The sequence below is a fragment of the Cavia porcellus genome, unplaced genomic scaffold, assembly GCF_034190915.1.
Source record: "Cavia porcellus strain 051 isolate PalLab524CR breed Dunkin Hartley unplaced genomic scaffold, mCavPor4.1 scaffold_24, whole genome shotgun sequence".
NCBI lineage: Eukaryota > Metazoa > Chordata > Mammalia > Rodentia > Caviidae > Cavia > Cavia porcellus.
The window spans coordinates 4,592,780-4,612,334 of NW_026947507.1; the positions used below are offsets into that span (position 1 = coordinate 4,592,780).

Below are 19,555 nucleotides of genomic sequence, written 5' to 3' on the forward strand. Positions count from 1 at the left end.
AATTTAAGATATAATTTTTCATATTTAAATAACATTAAATTCATATCCATATATGTGCAAGCTCACATACACAAACACACACTCTTCCCTGCCCTTACCCTTAATTTTATCCATTTATCAATTGATCTATTAATATAACTTAGATTATTTCCATAACTAGACTATTGTGAATAAAACCACAATGGAAATAGAATTCATGATGCTGAACGTTAAAAGTCAATTTAAATGACTAGAGAACTGTTCTGAGATCAGTACAGTATACTTCTCACTTTGCAAGGGTGGATTATAGAAGCAAGACTTTGGGTACAATAGGTAAGTATTGGTCCCAAACTCTAGGGCACAGTTCCTTTGATTTGTTTTTGAGCCATCTTGCACCAGCATTCACATCTGTCACGATATTCATACATTGGAGCATCCACTTATGGACTGAATCTTCTGAAACCTTTAGCTAAATAATCTTCTCCTTTAAGTTGTGGTTACCAGGTATTATATCCAGCAACAGGACAGCTGAACAGGATGGAAGTGTATCTATCTCATCAACATGTCAGCACACTTATTTAACTTTTTTACATATATAGCCAGCAACTCAATTACAGGATTATATAAGAAATCACTTTTAATATTTTTAAAAAGAATAAAAAAGAAAAAATCTATTAAAATGGGCAAAATCCTAAACAAATATTTGTAAGGACATATACATGGACAACAGGTATGAAAAAGTGCTCAGCATCACCAACCATTCAAGAAATACAAATTAAAAACACGTAGTTATGAACAGTTGTTATTTAAAAATGATATATGACAATTGTTGGTGTGCATATGACAAAAGGGAACTCAGTGCAAATATAAGTTGATATGTTAGTATATTTATTATAGAAAGCTGTAGGAAGGCTTATTTTTGATGCTGATCTTTCCTAAAATGTAACTATCTCAGTAATTTCTACAGTCAACATTCCTAAAAATCTGTACTCTTTTTTCTCATTCTTCCTTCCTTCCTTGTTCTAATCATCACTTAAATATGGTAGAAAAAATCATTTTGTGTATTTTATTTTCTTTCTTTATGACTAGAATTAAAAGCTCTGAGGAAAAAGTTTAGTTTTATTTTGTTAAACACTGTTAAATCCAGCATCTAGTGTACAACTTGTTATACTGAAGATACATAAGAGATACTTCTTACAAAATAAATGCATTATGTTTATGAGGAAATTAAAGAAAATTTCAAAAGTACACATTTATCGGATAGTAATCTAAATAGTTTCTAAGAAATAGAATAAAAACATACACATAATTTTAAAATATGAAGGAAGACTATAATCATAAAAAATAATGATTAAACATCTTAATGAGAATTTTCTAAAGATATCAACACTTTTATGTGTATTTATACAGTAAAAATGTTTCTGCATATGTCATATAATTATCAATTCTCTCACCAAAGTATGTATATGTATATGTGTATTCATTTGGGCTACTATGCACATCTGTGATATATGTGTGAATATGCTAAAATTTGTTGATTATTAAGCTAAAAATAGAAAAAAATCCTATAATTTAAGCTCTAAACAATTCAAATACAAATTTGATATAAAGTGGATACAGAATCCAAACTCTCTTCACTTAGATTCTAAATTTCAAACTGCAGTTTTTCTTATTCAATTCTATCTTGCCTTCTGGATTCATAATATATAAATGTCAGTTCAAATATATGAACTAATCAGAAGAAGGAGGTATAATTTATTTCAGATATGTATATGTTCACATTAGGATTTTGTTAAAACAATTTAATTCATATTTGGCATAATAAAACATGAAATGCGACTTTGTTTTTCAGTCACGTGTGCTTTCATTCTAGCTATATGAAAATGACAGAAGAAAGAGTAGATGTAAACCAGAAGAGAATCTCTAGTTCTCTGTCTTTGCTTTGTGTGGAAACAGCATCTGCAGGACGGCGTGTCATGCGTCACTGAGGGCCCTGTGAAGGAAGCTGGGATGGAGGATAACAGGCCACGGCGTGAAGTGTGCAGATGGGCCACCAGGGTGGTCCCTGTGGCCGCTAACAGCAGCACATGAATCAGCCAATGTAGGCTTGAAAAATCACTGCTGATGCTACTCTTAATGAAGCATATTTTTCAAAGAATTTGACTGAAAATATGAAAATACAAAATTAAACTATTAATTAAACTTCTGACTCAAAGAAAAAACCTTCAGACTTCTTAATCTCTATTATAACAAAGTATAACAAGGCACAAAGGGAGGAATTTAAGCCTAGACATTATTTCAATCAAGTATGTAAAGAGTTCTATGGCAGGAAACAAGTTTAGAACATATATAATTTTTCATATATGGATATATGTGTGTATATATGTATATATATAATTTGCATGTTTCTGTACTTGTATTGTATTTATATGTACACATACATGAAGATTAATATTATGTGTAATTAATTTGTATATATTATACTTGTACACATGTGGTTATATATTTTATATACAATAGTTACCGTTTTCAAACTGGAAAGAAATGATTCAAAGAAAGGGCTCTTCAAACCAGTCTATTAAATAGAATTGCAGCAGTCCTTCCTCTGTCATTTTTAACTTCATCACCTTTATATCAGCACATAGATCTTTGAAGCATAATATGATAGAGAACCTCTGAGTGTATTAATGGATTAATGCTTAAAAATGAATAGCCTGTTGCAATGAATAGTTTATTCATGCTTTTGGTGCTAAAGAACAACTGCTTCATTCAAAAGAAAAGTATAGCAACTAAGTCACAATATAAAATGGAAATTTGAGATAAAAATGTCTTATTTTTAAAGACCAAATGTGTGGAGGACAAAGGCTTTTCAGTGCTAACCCTGATCACTTTGTCCCCTTTGCTACTTAGAGAGAAGCGACAGGAAACAATCCTGATGGGAAGGCAAATTGGAAATATAAATACACATATGTTTGCATATACTATGATTATTTTATCCTTTTCTGCTATTTCATTGTTCAAAGATAAAAATACAAATATATTTATGTATTGAGTATCAAAAACCCTTAATAAAGACCACTCCATTATTATACTTATCTTGGGAAAGGTGAAGCGTAAGTGAAATCTGAAATGCATATTCTGCTCAAAAGGGCCCATTTTACTTATTATCTGTGTCTGAGAGGTAACCACTACTTTGAAATGATAGAAATCTTTTAATTCAATATTGTGCATTATACATGAGGACAAAATAAAAGTCTGCATTTTTCTACCTACAGAGTAAGAGATTATAGTGATGGAGATGACAACAAATATTTTAACAACAAAAAAAAGGGGCGAATCTAAGGAAAATAGAAGCATGAAAAAGGGCAAATAACTTGGTAAAACTGTAAAGGCATATTAAATGAACATTAAAAATGCTACTAGATAATAGAAGCATAAAATAAGGCAAACATATATTAAAATCTTGTCTAATATAAAAGGAAAACGGAGATATTAAAAATACTTCAACTTTACTGAAACATAGCTTAGCAATTAAAGACAAGAAGGCAATTGCTGAAAAAACTTAAAATATTATGTATAGCTTTAAAATTAGCAAAAGAATAATATACATTTTTTTTTTACTTTTACCTCAAGTCAAAAATTACCAAGTAATATTTCAAAATTTCCGATATATGGAGGATAGGTTTTAAAAGTAACACAAGAATGTTGAAATTAAAAGTAGTAACAAAACATATACCTTATAAAATTTTGTTAAAACTTTCTAGCTAGGTAGATATATACATAGAGAGGTCAAAAAGAATAAATTTCAGACTAAAACTGCTCCCATGATGCAACATTCACTGATCAGGAAAACAAAAATTAAGTATTTGTTTCCCTCTAACAAAACTCACTTAATAAAGCTTGATAAATAAGACAAATTTTAACATATATCTGTCAGAAATTGAGGAATTAAAATACTAATATATAGAAGATTTAAAAATAATTTAATTAGCAATTCAACTTAATATGAAAATCTACACTAATAAATTTCCACAAAAATAAGCTAATTTAGAAAAATTAAAATAATATAATTAAAGGAATTTTCTATAAAAAGAAATACCCTGCCACCTGATACCTATATAAATATTAACTGTAACAAAGTAAGCATTAAATTTCAAAACTTAGGAAATTTACTAATCACAAAAGAAAAACATAAAAAATTAGATTTCATTAAAATATGTTGCTCATTGAAAGATACCATTGTGATAAATATTAAAGCCACAGCCTGAAATAATATATTTGTGATTCCCATATCTAGTAAATTACTTTTAAAAAGCAAAATATGAAGAATTTATACAAATAAGCAATATAGGAACATAGCACTCAAATGTTATAAAGTTTCCTATAATAAAAATATCACAACAAATGTTTCAACAAATTAAATATACAAATAGTCAATAAATTAACTGAAAAATGAAATAATGTGGAGGTATCAGATTGAATAACAAAAAAATCATAAAACAGCCTGATTGAATGTGTTAAATAAAAAACATCAGGTACAAAAGTAACTATTTGATGATTCCATATACATGAAGTACAAAACCAGGCAATATTAATCTCTTGTAACACATCGGGAAATTGCCGCTTCTGCAAAGGATGGAGGTGCCTGCAAAGACGCATGATGGCTTTGTGTAGTGATCAACACTATGACTTACACATGCAGATGTATTGCATTGTTAAAACTCACTGAACGTTTGGATTCTGCACATTTATTTAATTTGTTCCTAAAATGTTAACAATGTTTTACCTAATATACAAGCAGAAAATTTATATACTCAATACATTTTTGCACGAAACAAAAAATTTTAGAATGTCAAGAATTCATAACAAGAAGCAAGAAAATATAGCAGAATAGATCTGAGTAGTACAAAGCATGTAATTTAGACCAAAAGCCAAAATTAATGAAATAAAAAATAAACATACTAGCAATAACCACCAATTAAAATAAATGAATGATTTTAAAGAATTTATCAACTAAATATATTATTAACTGATAATTATTAGTAGAAAATGAAGGAACATTTTAGTAGACATCTAACATATGGAAAGGATAAAATAAGCACTTATAATGCTATATATTTAAAAAATTCTTATGTCATTTCTTACAGAGATAGGGTATAAAATTTTACACAAAAAGGAAAGATAACATCAATAACTGAATAAAATGTCATTAGGTAAAATCTGGCTTCCCATCCAAGCTACTTTCTCATAGGAGGAGTTCTGAGAAAATAAAAGCTCACCAGCAACATGAGGACAGGAAAAATGTTGAATTATTGCAGTAAATAGTGAATACTATCCATGTCCAACTGTGTGGAACAGCAGTGCCTGCTTCCAACTTGAGCCACGATAATTGTAGACTTAATTTCCAAGGAAGTGTTTGATTATTAAACACTACCATGTAAATCTACTTAATATAATCATTTTATGCAGAGTCAATCCCTCTAAGTAAGATAATTTAGTGACAAACTATTAAAACCTCACTGTGTTATTTGGTCACTACACAAATTACAATTTCAGGAAAGGCACCCAATATTTATAATTCATGGTATTATCTTTCTCATTAACCTCCCATAAGAGGACCATTCTATCAAATTTGCAATATAAACCACCACGAGATTTCTAGGTGCTTGAGCACCAATCCTATTTCAAATCCAGTATACTAAGTGCATAAAGCAGTCATATCTTATAATAGCCGTGCCAACTTTGCAGAGCATTCATAGGACAGATGAATGAAACTTTCAGTTTCTATTCTTAATTTGTAATATCATTATGAACTAAACTGTGCCACCTCAAAAAGGTCTATGTTAGGGACTGGGGATTTAGCTCAGCAGCATAAGCGCCTGCCTTGAAAGCAGGCAGTCGTGAGTTCGATCCCTGGTACTGATAAAAAGGAAAAAGACCAAAAAAAAAAAAAAGAAAAAAGGTCTATGTTAAAACTGTCATATTCATTGTGACTAATAGGATATTGGGCACTTAAATATGTAATGAATGTTATCAATCTTGATTTTGTGACTTGAGCCACTATTTCTAAGATAACAATATATAATGTATCAACTAATGATTTCTTATTTTTTTGAAATTCTGTATTATTTCTACCCTTTTTTCTATTTTTCTTTAAATAAAAGAAGATGTAATGAATGTAAAATCAAGTTGGTCCTAATCTGAGATGGTTGTATGTTATGAAGGCACACCAGGTGTGATACCACAGAGGAAAACAAAGACACAAATGTTCAAGGATACAGCTAAACCATGATCATTTGCAAGTCAAGAAGGTCTACCTCACTAAAGCCAACCAGGCAGACATTTTGATCTTGGATTTTGGGCCTGCAGGGAAGATAAATTTCTACAGATTAGGCCACCTATTCATGATGTTTTTTCTTGCAATCTTACCAGATGTATACAGATTTAATGCAAAATCATCCTCTAAAAATCATATTATGGTAGAAATAATATCGTCTTCAGACAAATTTGGATCCTTGAATATCATCACACAAAGGAAACATTCTTAGACAACATCACTGAAACCCTACAAGAAGATGCATGCACTAAGTGGCATATTCTCTTACTAGTTTAGCACATAAATGCATATTGAGTTGAAAAAACACTGCTATGGAGACAAATATAAAAATATAGTAAAATTAAATTTATAAAATCTAATTCCATATGGTGAAAAGGAAGCTCCGAAGTGGAAATGTGGCATAAATATGCTTGTGGGTATGTGGGCAGGGAAGGAGGACCAGAAAGTTGGTAAGATTGAGCAAAAATTGGCAAGAGTACTTAGAATAATAAAATGTGGCTTGACTTTGCATGTCTTCACTAACTGACTCCTCTTCCCTTCAACTGTAATTGTTGACAATACTACAAGTCGAGGCCAGACGTTCTGCAATAACAAGAGATTTAGAGTAAGGACATCAGAAAAAGATGAAACCATAGAACAATAAGAAACACTTAACTGATTCATACTCTTCTTCAAAGAAGAAAAATATGGATAATAGAAACGAAAAACAGTGTCACTGAGACCTTTTGTTTATCACTAAAACACCATGAAGTGTGGCCACCACTGCATGTCCTTTACTAAGGATTTCTGTCTGGTCTTACCACAGGTGTAGTCAATAACTGTTTGCTAAACTGAAATAAATCAATGTGAAAATCAACAACACCCTACTTCCCAATCAGCAAATTGGATAATTCTGCCAATTCTGTTCAACAACCCTGGTAGAAATGCTATTTCATGGATTTTTAAATATAATTTCTTTCTACTCTCTGGTGTGTTTCATGATTCCTTCTGTCTTGAATTCCCACAGCCCTATTTGGTGTACATAGGACAACATGACATCTTTTATAGGTTAGGTAGCTTCATTTCCTTTTAATGAGATCAATGTGATATTATATTCCACTTCTAACCAAATCTCTCATATTGTTTCTTTTTTTAGTGTTCAGCTAATCCAAATGTTATTCGTTCTACAACGTTCATCAATAGTTTCCTCAAACTTTCACCTCTAAACCTAAAATATATCTAATTATCATTCATATATATATATATATATATATATATATCAAACTTTTATGACCATTTCACTCAATAACATTATTACACACTACTACATTTCAACTAAATAACTGAACTTCAGAAAACAAAAAGTAAGAGGAATTGCATACATAGATGTGATTAAAATAGATCTTGCTGAATCTTTCCTGCAACATGGCGTCAGATCGTAACCTTGATGTTGACTGAGATTCCTGCAGACACTGGATTCCCGGTAACTTAAGGGATAATACAACTTCAGACCTTTCTGCCTTGCCCTCGTACTGCTGTAAGTCATTCCTCACAGCCAAATGTCCATCCTGTTCACAGCTTTTGCCCTAATCAAAGTAAGCAGCACATTACCAGTTTTGTTGCAGAGTAATATTACCTAAATATAAAATCCCTGTTTGCATATTCTAGCACTGCACTACCATAATTGCTTTCCTCATTTTTCTCAGAGTACAGTGGTTAAAAAATAAATAGATACACAGCAATTCATCCTATCTGGAAAAGATTAAAGAGAAGTGAGAATAAAAGTGGTTCAAAATATGCTCAACTTCCCCAAGCCCTCTTCATAATCAGGAGCCTGGTAAAGTCCAGTAATAGCTGTAGACCTCAGAACCCAGAGTGCTAAACCACTGCCACTGTGCCAAGGACTGGCAAAGTGCTGGGCAGGCAGGAGACCTGGAGGCAGAATATTAGGTTCCCATTGCCATTCACTGACACAGGGTACTAGCAAGTTGCTTAACCTCTCTGAACATGGCTTTTTCTCTCTAAAACAAGGACTATGGACAAGAACATCAAAATTCTTTGTATAAAAGGAATTAACTAAGTGTAATCAGCTCAAAATTATAATTGATTATATTGATGTATAGCTTAGTAACAAGGAACTATGCCCTATATTATTTTTACCACTAACAGTATAACTAATGGTCTAATCATGATGTCTTGGATATTCTATATCTTTTGGAAATATTATTTTCAGGTAAGATTTATGTTGATTGTTTCTGAGTTTACAATTCAAGAAATAGATTCATCATGCAATTATTACAATATGATCTGCAGGGATACACACTGCCTGGAAGAATTGCCCTTCTAAAAGATCTCCAATTCCTAAAGAATAGGGGAAAAACAAACTCATCCTTCAACACTCCTTCAATATGTAAACCAATCCATCCACAGGCTATACCTCCAAGAGCTTCCAGTTCCCCGGGGTGCTCACACTCTGGGTCACTGTCCATGTGTCTTCATCATCACAAGGCCAGTGACCAGGCAGCTACAGACAGTCCCTGCAATCCAAATGCCAGGAAATTCAGTAATCCAATCTTAAATCTTCCTCCCTCAACTACCCTGTCTGATCTATTTTTTTTTTCCAGTGAAAAGCACAATAAAGGTTTTTCCCTCTTTGCTCTTCACTCCCTCTCCCTCGGGACCTACACTGCTTCATTCCCAGGTGCCCCTGAGTGACATGCTGTGATACTTTGCTAGGAATCTGTAAATATCAACTCAGACCTTCAGGTCAATTATTTCAGTAGCTGCATGTCTTATAGTTAATGAAAACAAATCTCAAATATCTTTAAAATTGAAGAAAATGATCCTGTAGTATTAATTTAATGAATAATTATCCTGCTTGAATATTTTCCTTCTATAAAGTCTTTTCTTATTATGTGATGATTTTCCTTTAAATAGGCAATATTTCTTGATCCACTTGTAAGTACAACTTATTTACAAAAAAAATTTTAAATGCATCCGCACACAGGTAGATACACTAATTTGAAGGAAAGAGGGATATTTAAACGATAATCATAACTTTAAAAGGTTTCCCTAAGAATCCCCTAACCTCAGGGTTAATTTTAACATACTTTTGAAGACTTGATACACAATGGAATGAATTAAAAGTAATTTCAAGACTTTCAAAGCACATTTGTTAACCATATACCACGAATATCTTATTTTTCTCATTCTTTGTCTGGACATTCGTCTGGATACTGAATCAAAGCAAAGAACAAACTAGGTTTGAAAAGCTTTTTTTTTTTATCTTCTACTATCCTCAGTCCAAAAGCCAGTTAATGGAGAAGCTGAACTAGTTTTCTAAGCCGTCGTGTGTAGCATTTGTGTGCCCTGAAAGAGCTTTGACATAATAAGAAAAGCAGCAATTGTGGAAGCTGTTACAGTTCAAAAAGTCAGGGAGTATTGCAGGGTGTTGACATGAATTTGTGGAATAAAATAGAAAATGTTGAAATGCACTGGGATTCTGGTAGCCAGCCAAAAATAAAGTATGGTATTGTTATGTTGTGTTGTTGGAGTGAATTTCTAAGGATATGAATTACGGCAAAAAATAACAGAAACAAAAGACAGAGTTTCTGTAAAAAATAAAGAGGGATTAAACCATTGAATAATAAATGGTAAGAAAACTATAGCAATGAGAATTTAGACTTATTTGGAATTCCAATTTTAAATGAATTTAAATTTTTAAAAAATTAGAAGACACGGCATCATATGAATGCTTGCGTTCTGAAAATTTAATGCCTCAGTTTCATTTGTATACCTTTAAAGAGATACAATAAGGGTAAGACAACTCAAGGAACATAGCATTGTTGACACATTTCCTAAATTTTTACCCCATATATATCCTTGTACAGACTAGGTAAGTAGCCTTGCCACTGAGCTAAATCTCCAAGTCACATTTTAATTGATGCTTTGTATATGAATGAAACACTGAAGGAATATTAACGGAGCAATAATCACTTCCATTAATACTTATAATTGGGGGAAATTTAATTCTTTATATTTATTTTTATTTTTATTTTTTGGTGCTGGGAATCAAACTCATGACCTTGCACTTGGCTGGCAGGCACGTAAGCCATTGAGCAAAATTCCGTACAGAAGAGAATTCTAATGTGTCGTGTCTATGTATCACTACTGGCTCTAAACCTAGTCCCCCATCACAAACTAACTTACACAGTATTTCACAAAAACTTTATATTATTTTATTTAATGATAAATATCTCAAGTGTAGTATTTACTCATAATGTGCTATTGCATAAGAATTTTTATGTAGTGTGCATTTACCATCATTTCCAAAAAAAGCTAAAATATTAAATAAAGTTAATAGCATCACTTTTATCTTACTCAATTTGATACAGAAATGGATATTTTGCCTTATTGAGTATTTTATGAATGATAGCTTGACAATGTTGAAGCATTATCAAGTTTAGAGTAGTCTGACTATAAATAAATAAACTTAGTTTATTCAAATCCGATGAAACGAAGGATATATACAGACAGAGGGCACTGACATAAATGTCCTGTCCTAAAAGACATCACATGATGAGAATCAACATGAAGGTAAGGTGCTGAAGTTGACATTTCCTCAAAAACATAACTAATGCCTAGCAGAGTGTATAATCAAAATTGGACAGTTCAAAGTTTGCCAAATGATGGACAGTTCAAAGTTTCACAAATGACTCAATGATATTAAAAGAAATCACTTATTATGACATATCATGAAAACACAAATTATGAAATTCTGCTTTGTGCTATTAGAGAGATGCGAAAATTTTTGATAGCCTTCTTGAGTAGACATCTATCAGTGGCAGAGGCAGTCAGATGTGTGCAATTCCAGACGTAGCAATCAACATGAGAGAGGCCACCAAGGTATGCGTGAAAGCTCATGTGTTTTAGAGATTTTGGCAAGTGCAAATGATGAAAGACACTGAAAGCGGACAAAGGCCTGAAGAACGTCTCAGGGTGGGATTTCTGCTCTGCATTTTGCATTCATTTCTAATGTCTATATCATAGCCTGGGACAGTAGGTTCCTTTGATTAACATATTTTACGTCACATTACCTACCTGATTACATCTTTTACTAGAAATCTGAAGAGATTTGCTCTGATTTGTAGAAATTCAAGTAAACTACTTGTTACACTTCTGATTTCAAGGTCTCAGGTATGTTAGAGTCAACACAATGCTGCTGACATAACTGGAACATTATCGTAATAGGAAACACAAATTCCTTTTAAATGGCTGGCTGCATAGTTTGGACAGTCTGTAGTTGTTGTATACTTCATTAAATTAAGCACAGGAACTTTTTTTACATCCTTTCAAAAATAAGCCAGATATAAACTGAAAATAAATGAATTACACTGTTCTTTGATGGTAGTTTCTCAGAATATTGTATTTTTGGTAGAAGTAAGTAATATTAATTTGCACAAAATTATTTTAGAAGCTTTCTCAAAACTCATAATTCTAGATAGTTTTTTTAGCAGCAAAATAGTGTTAGATAATTCTAATACAAGTCTAATTATGATGGACAATTTTCCTTGTCACTGAGAATCCAGTTCCCCTAACTGCAGTCACATCTCCTGAGAGGTGACAGTCATTTATGTGGACTGTATCAGATGTTCTCTCTGTCTGCTAGAGCTATCATAACTAAGGGTCACAGAGTAAATGGCATAAACAACAGAATTTGTTTTTATAATTCTTGGAGGCCACAAACCCAAGATGAGCTAGTGTCCTCCAAGGCTTCTCTCCATGATCAGCTTTCTCCTGTATCCTCACAAGGTCAGAAGTCTCTGAGGAGAATTATGGTTTTCAGTACCACGTCCCTAAAATTCTCCTTTATGTTCCCAAGATTCTTGCCAAGTCAAGGCAACAATAAGAGCATAGGACTGGATTGGTATTACTTGAAGAATTCTGGAAACCATGTTATCTAGTGTTATCTACAGAAATTGTCTTTCTACTCATATGTTAAAGCACCTGTTTCTTTAAATGCTGGTCATACAATAGTACATATCAACCTAAAAGTGCCACTGCTGAATAGTTTAATTTATAAGTACTATGTCCATATTAACTGGGCACATTTTAGAGCACTATGCAGTGCTATGACCCAACCAGCTGCTTCTGAACACTTTAAACTCTCTGTGGCAATTTCCTGTCCATCCTATCATGACTGGACTTCATCTTTTAATGTTACTAAGTACCAACTTTTATATTTTCCTGTTGATACTTTAATAAACATTATCTTTCACAACCCAACTCTAGGGATTTTCTTTTAATCTCTCAGCAATGTATGCCAATGTATCATCACAACTGGGTTATGTTATTTGTTCTTTGTACCTGTCCTTGTCCAAATTGTCTTTCCTTATTAAAACATCAGACACGTTGGATTAGGGCCCAATATAATGATTGCATTAAAGTCTCCATTTCCAAATACTATGAAAACTGAGGTACTGTGGGTTAACAGATCAGCATATGCATTTAGGGTAGGCGACAAAATTCAGTACATGATGTCAAGTTCTGAACAAATTATATATTTGGTTTTATTTGATCTTAAAATCCAACTATTTTTATATATACTTTTCAGATGGGGAAGTAAGCAAGAAAATGTCACTATCTATTAGCACCCAGTTGATGCATCACAGCCATTAAGGTAATCATGATTGTCAATTTAACTAGGTTAAGAAACATCTAGGTTAATAAACATACCTTTGGGTGAGGTTGTCGAATATTTCCAGAGATGACTGGCATGTAAGTCAGCAAATTCAGGGATCAGATACATCCTGTTTGTGGCTGGCATCAAGGTAAGAAGGAGAAAGTGAACTTCATTCTTATTGAATGAATTGTTACCAGCTTATATTTATTGTGATAATTAAAATTCAGTTTCTTCAGCCTTTTAACAGGGACTCAAAGGACAGCTATCCAGGGAACTTTCAGGTCTTTAGTCTCATACTGACACATTGCATCATCTCTTTTATTCTGAAGTTTTTAATCTTCTTGGACTGACATGGCACTGGATCCTTTGGCTTGCCAGAACATAAGTAGCCATTGTAGACTATCCTGTTTTCTGCTTCTTATCCTATAAACTTATTCAGTAAATCATCTTACAAACTTTTTAGTCTTTTGTCTATCTGTCTGTCTGTCTATCTTCTGTCTGTTACTTTTGGTAAAAGGAATAGACTCACTCATGTGACTACAATTAAATTAACCATATAGTTAATGGTTAATATAATAATAATTAAATTAACCATATAGCTTAGAAGACTTTGGACTGGTCTGTGGGAAGATATCAGTTAGAGAAGCCCTAGAATGTTGTAAGCACATTTGATGGGTTATTCTAGTTAGAACCCAGAGGAGCAGAATGTAGATAACAACGTAAACAGTAAGATCCCTGAGTATTTATTTGGAAATGAGACTAATGGAACTGATCTAGATACCAGACATGTAACACTCTGGCAAAAAAAAAAAAAAAAAAAAATCAACATTTTACGCATTTTGAAAAAGATTGATTTTAAAAATTATAGAATATTTGATCTGGATGGAAAAATTCAATGCAACACAATGTTCAGGCTGAAACATGGAATCTGCTTGAGCCAGATAGATACTGCAAATCATGAGATAAAAGAAGAGAGAAAGTATTGGAAATAGCTAAACTTGCAAAGACCACCACTCCACCCCTTGCCAAAATGTGCAAAGTTGGAGACAAGCTAGGCATGGATAACTAAGAGATTAATGACAATAAAAAGAAAGCAAGTACTTTGAATTGGAACAATAAGAAACATATTCTGAGAGGATATCAGGAATCAGCATCACCCTACTCAATGACAGTTGAAGGATACAAAGGCAGAGACCCTGGGACTCCTGCTACTGAAAAGTCTCGCAGGGCATTGGCTCCCGAGGAGTCATTCCCTGTGCCCAGCATTTAGGGATGCCACAACCATAGTTCATACTTGTGCACATGAGGTTGGTTTTACCAGAATGCAAACTGCAAGAGTGGAGAGTACAGGGGAGGTTTCCAGATAGGTTTCAGAGGAAGGCCCGGGAATCCTAGCAAGCAGCCCCTGAGAAGGCTAGACTGGAGTTGTCAGCACATCAGTACCTTAATCCACTGATTCATTTTAATGTTTGTTGGGGAGGAGCATTAAAGATGAGTCACTGGAATTACACTTTGGAGAGTATCATTTTCTCTGGGGCTGTTCTCCTGGGGTCTGCTTCCTGCCTGGCAAAAAGTGAGCTGCTTTGCTCCATATTACTCACCCGCCATAATGTTCCTGCCTTGTATTCAACCTTTGAAACTATGAGCTAGATACTCCTTTTCTGTTTTAAGTATAGAATGTCAAGAATTCTGTCCAGCAACATTAAAGTTGACTTATCCAGAGATAAAAAGTGTAGAAGTCCTTGTGTTCTGAATCCAGTTTTTGTAGCCTTGGAAAATTTACCTTTCTCTCTAGATAAAAATGCTTCTAAAAATTTAATCAGCAACATTACATTGCATCCCAAAAATCTCAATTATTTCAACATTATTTTTATTATTTATCCTTTCAGTAGTGAGGAAAGTTCTCCTCTTGCATAATTTCAGTTGCTTTCCTTTTCATAAATTTTTGTTTCCCTTTTCACCTGGAGTATATTACTTAAACTACTATGAAAGATCCTTATTTTCCTATCAAATCACTCCTGAAATGTAAGTATCAGGCACTCAGCTACACCAACTTATTTTTTTTTCTTTTTATGTCCCTGTGAAATTGATCATTCAACAAATAGTATTTTTTCATTCGGTATTCATTAGAATCAATTTAATTCATAAATTTGATTATGCCCAGATTATTCTTATATGCCACATTGAGGTTTCCCTCTAACATGTCTGCTGGTTTAGAGTTCACATCACTTTTTAAAACCACCATGAACTTAATGCCTACTATATTTTCTTAAGGCACTCCTTGGAAAGCCAAATGGAGAGGAATGGAGTTTCTAAAGAATAATCAGGAGCAGCAAAACTTTTGTTACACAGCTTTCTAAGGAAGCTATGTCCACCAACTAAAAAATCTTGTTTTTATATTGTAAGTCTGAAAATGTACGTGGAGCAGTGAGCAAAAGTCAAAGTTAGCTGAGGCTTTTTACCTAGCATAGATAAGATACCCTAGCTGGTTTCCCCAGCACTGTCTTAGAGGAAGAATCTACAGAAATAAATATCAACAACAAATACAATCACAAACATGGTCACTAAAGGTTTGGCTAAGAACTTCAAAAGATTTTCATGTGCCATGAATTTTAAATTAGCTAGCTGCTGAGCATAGAATATGCCATATCCATTCCCTAAAACTATCTTCAGTAAGTGTTATGTTGTTCACTACTGAGTTTTGTATATTTGTGTGTTTTTAGAAAAAAATTCAGTTTCTAATTTCCAAATCTAGGAAGAATATAGGACTTAAGGATTATGTCCATAAGGAGTCAGCTAATAACTATAACATTTATAAAAAGACAAAGTATAGAGATAAAAATAAAACTAAAAAAATAAGTTTTCTGACATATTAAGCAATGATTTATCAAACTATTAACTATAAGTACTAATACTCAGTGTTTGCCAAATATGAAAATAAAATTGAGGTCAATTTTAGACATTTGATGCTATTTAAATTTACTTTTAGATCCTTCTATCTGATTTTAATATTAAAATATGGATGGCACATTCATGTTTCTCTATTTCAGTAAACTCAGAAGTTATCTAACACTGATAATATACACCACAAAATTCTGAACCAAGAGTACTTATCTTAAAATTTACTAGATATTTAGTTTTATATTAATGCTTATTTTTCTTGTACTAATTTTCTTTCTAGTAAAGTGCTCCATTTATGTACATCTATCCATATAATTTAAAAATCCTTACAAATGCTACAAATTACACGAATTACGCATAATTTCCTTACTAAGAGTCACAACCTAGAAAGGAAATGTCGTACTCTGATGTGAACACTATATAATCCACAGGGAATACTGACCATACTAGCTCACTAAGGATTTTTATTTTTATCCAATATTATTGCGTTTTCACGTTCACTGTTACTACAGCATTACATTTCTATACAAGCCACTAAGTAGAGGAATGATACGTCTTTTCACAATAAGCAGCACCTGCATATGCAACGGTCTCCCCAGTTCCCATTACAAACACATATGGAGATCTCATTACAAGTAAACACTTTCCTTTTCTTGTCATCAGTGTTGAAATGGCAGTTAAAAATGAACGCATACACCTGTCAATCAATGTGACTTCAGCTATCAGACATTGCATTACTTTTAGAGGGCTTGCTTTCAGACATTTGGTCTTTAATTTTCAAGTCATTGAGTTTAAAATATCTTGAAAAATGATCTAAACTCATTCCAAATCAAAGACATGGCCATATTAAAACTCTTACCTTTTTAGTCAAGATGATAGAATTCTCCATATTGCTAAGTCCAAGGAAAGATTCTTAAATGTCTTGGCATTGACTGTATGCATCACACTGTCAGGCTTACCAACAATTACATACCGATCAATAAGTAGATGTGTGTGTGTGTGTGTGTGTGTGTGTGTGTGTGTGTACCTCTGCACACACATTTCCCTCCTCTTCTTTTTTAACCTCATCTTTGTGCTCAAAGTTTTACTTCACAAACTACTAATGGAGATAAGAAAATGCTTTCTTTTTTACTGGGATCCTGTGGGTGGTTCATAAACAGACATTTGGTAGGTTGGCAAAATATTGCACTATGAATGTCCACTAATGATATCCTATTGTTTTTAAATCTCTTTCTCAGTGTGAAGCTGCACTAATTAAGAGCTGACATAGGCATAACTTGAGTTCCTGAGGTGCCACGCAGTTAATATTAGTCAACTCTTTGCTTTCTCAGGCGTTTGGGGATTACTGGAGTGCTTACACTATACTTTGGATCACATAGGGGAATAAAATTACGTCTTTCATTTGAGTATTACCTTCCCTTTTTTCCGGACTTGAGTTTTCGTCTTTTCCTATAGAAAGTTTTAAAAATTGTCTTTACAAAAGTAACACACAAGGCACCATATCAGAAATCCATTCTTATTCTGAATACATAATTTTTCTTCTTCCATATACCTTTAGATGCAACGAATAATGTCAGGATAAAGCATAGGAATAACATGACAACAAAAATCATTTGTTAGTAAAATCTGTAGTAAATTATATGCACTTTTAATCATGTTATTAGTTAAGACTTAACACCATTGACCTTAATATCAGATAATAGAAGAAAGATTTTCCTGGTTAATCATGGTAACTAGCAAGGCAGAAATTACAACCTAGTCCATGTGTCTAAAAATTGTGAATGTAACTATTCAGTGGTACTGGTTCACAATTGTTTTCTTGGTTATCAGACAGAAAGAGAACATTCTTATTCTGTGTTGACCATTCTTTGAGACAAAATGTATCCTAAGAAATAATAAGTATTATTGTGTTGGTTACTTCCTCTTGCTGAGGAAAAATACTCCACACCCAAGTTTAGGGAAGGAAAGGTTTATTAAGCACATCGTTTGTGGAGGTTTCAGTCCATAATCAGCTAGATCCAAGGCAGGGGAGCACAGTAGAGGGGCAACAGTTCGTGGGGTAGCAGATACAAAAAGCAACAAGAGCAAAAAGGGAACAATGTGAGAGAAGACTCTTTCTGTGCCTTATACTGTATTTAGGTTACACTCACTTGGGTTGGGTATAGGACTTACACCATAATGCCAACATTGGCCCATGCATCAATCACAAAATCTAGAAGCATACCACCATAACTGCATGAGGCTTTGAGGGGACTTTTAGACACAAACCATAACAATTATAAAACTACTATATACTAACAGAAAGCACACCCATAATTCAAGATATAATCCAGCAATATGACTTTTTGCTTATATAGCTGACCCTACAAAGAAAGCATTAAAGACTCTTTGCATACATTTTTTACTCTGTCCTCTCTCTTCCAAATATATGTTTCTCTAATATATTTATATTCTGTAATAGATATGCATTAGCTTTTTCCAACTATTTTAAAGCATTTTAGCTTCCCCATGATAGAATATTTATTATGGTAATGAATAATAGATATTTATAATAAAGCATTAACAGGTCTTTATTGCATAGAACTGCTCAATGTGTAATCTGAGAAAATTATATTAATTTTAAAATGCCTTATATTGCTTGAGTAGTTTGGCAATAAACCATCTTAGCACCATTTATGCAAAGATATAAATGTAGATATTTTCCTAAATTACTTTTCCAAAAGGATGTCTGAAAAGAAAATTAAAATGTGTTCCTCATGAGTTATAAATTTTAAATAAATTCAAAGTATTATTAGAGATATAGAAAGATTTAATTATGTTGGTAAAGCTTAACAAGATTACTCTAGAAGAAGAAGAATATCAACATCAACTTCATTTGTACACTCTAAATTTTAAAATAAACCCCTTTTCTTAAGAATTTCTCTCATATAAACTCTGTGTTAATATTTAAATAAGTTAAATACTGTATTCCCATCTGAATAATTATATATATAGAATACATAAAACATGATTATTTATTGATCTCTGAGTGCAGTAATATTAAAATGATCACCAGAATGTGATAGTTTGAGGAAAGAACTAAAATTATCCTATAAATATTCATACATTCTATAGAAGAATTATGGACCTAAAGTTTATACACCACACTAATGATCCAAACATGCAATTCAAATAAACCATCTGCAGTCAGCCTGATGATCCATCTGTGCAGATATTTAAACACTGTCAACACAGGTGAACAGTCATAATAAATTCCCTGAATTAAAATATGTAAGTGCATATGCAAATGCATTCACACATGCAGGTACAAAAACTGACGGTAGTCCTACAAATTACCAACTTTAAAATTCAACAACGACAATCTAATTGTGAGTGGTGCCTTTACTTAGTCTCTTCTATATGAATAAAGAGGAAAATTTAAGATTCTATTTCATTCATTCAGTAAACAAAGGCAATCTGCAAAAATCAAGTTTCATCACTTATTTGCAATGTAGACAATCTAGAAAATAATTCATAGGCAAGTTGAATTATCTATTCTTTGTATTTAGATCATCATTTTTAGTAATATTTTGCCTCCTGTATCTGGATACATATAGTTTAGATTCCTGGAATTTTCTTTAGTAATAATTATAGTCTATAAATTCTAAGTGCCGTAATCTGAGTGAAGATGTTTAGGA

At 32.7% G+C, this 19,555-nt stretch overlaps 1 protein-coding gene across 4 annotated transcripts in view; it reads right to left on the bottom strand.

The window, feature by feature from the left end:
• Sgcz (sarcoglycan zeta) overlaps positions 1 to 19,555 on the bottom strand; it is a 943,286-nt gene that overhangs the window by 509,091 nt on the left and 414,640 nt on the right. The window lies entirely within an intron of this gene.